Source organism: Peromyscus leucopus, chromosome 16_21 (genome assembly GCF_004664715.2).
Source record: "Peromyscus leucopus breed LL Stock chromosome 16_21, UCI_PerLeu_2.1, whole genome shotgun sequence".
In the NCBI taxonomy this organism is placed as follows: Eukaryota; Metazoa; Chordata; class Mammalia; order Rodentia; family Cricetidae; genus Peromyscus; species Peromyscus leucopus.
In genome coordinates, this window is record NC_051084.1 from 64,351,752 (window position 1) to 64,352,453 (window position 702).

The following is a 702-nucleotide window of genomic DNA, read 5'->3' on the forward strand; positions in this document are numbered from 1 at the left end:
TAAGAGCTAGTCAGTGCTAGGCCTGAGCAAATGACTGAGCAGTTTTAATTAATATAAGCCTCTGTGTGCTTACTTGAGGGATATGAGTGGGAAAGACTTTTCCCAACTGCCCTCTGGGCAGAGCATAGTAAAACCTTCAGGCTACAATGTCTTCCTTAAATCTTCAAATTCTTTGATAAAATTTTGTGATGTTTTAAAGATTTTGTGCCCTGAGGTTCATTCTCATTGTAAAATATTTCTGTAAAAGTAGAGGATTTGGTGGAATGGGGTCACACTGTTGGGGCCGTACATATTATGTTTTAGTAATTTGACCAGCAAATGTGGATTTCTTTCATTGATTGTATGTCTGATGTTAGATTCTATGGTGCATCAGAGTTATCCCAGTGCACAGGATGTCTTACAGTTGGGATTATTCAGGTGTTCTAGGGTCCACAGGACTCACTGTCTGTGGGGGCACAGTGGATATAAGATCTGGGTTAGGACTGAAAGTTAGATATGCCAGGAGTAGGATCAGGAATATTTATCAAACTCAGCTCCACTCTTGCATATTAATTGAAGTGTGTACTAATTAGTGTAAACACTTGTGAAGACTAAGAACCTTAATGTAAATAAAAATTAAGTAACTGTATCATAAACATTATAATACCATACTGGAATAAACAAACTCCAAATCAGAAATTCAAACAAATCCTAGGAGAGGAG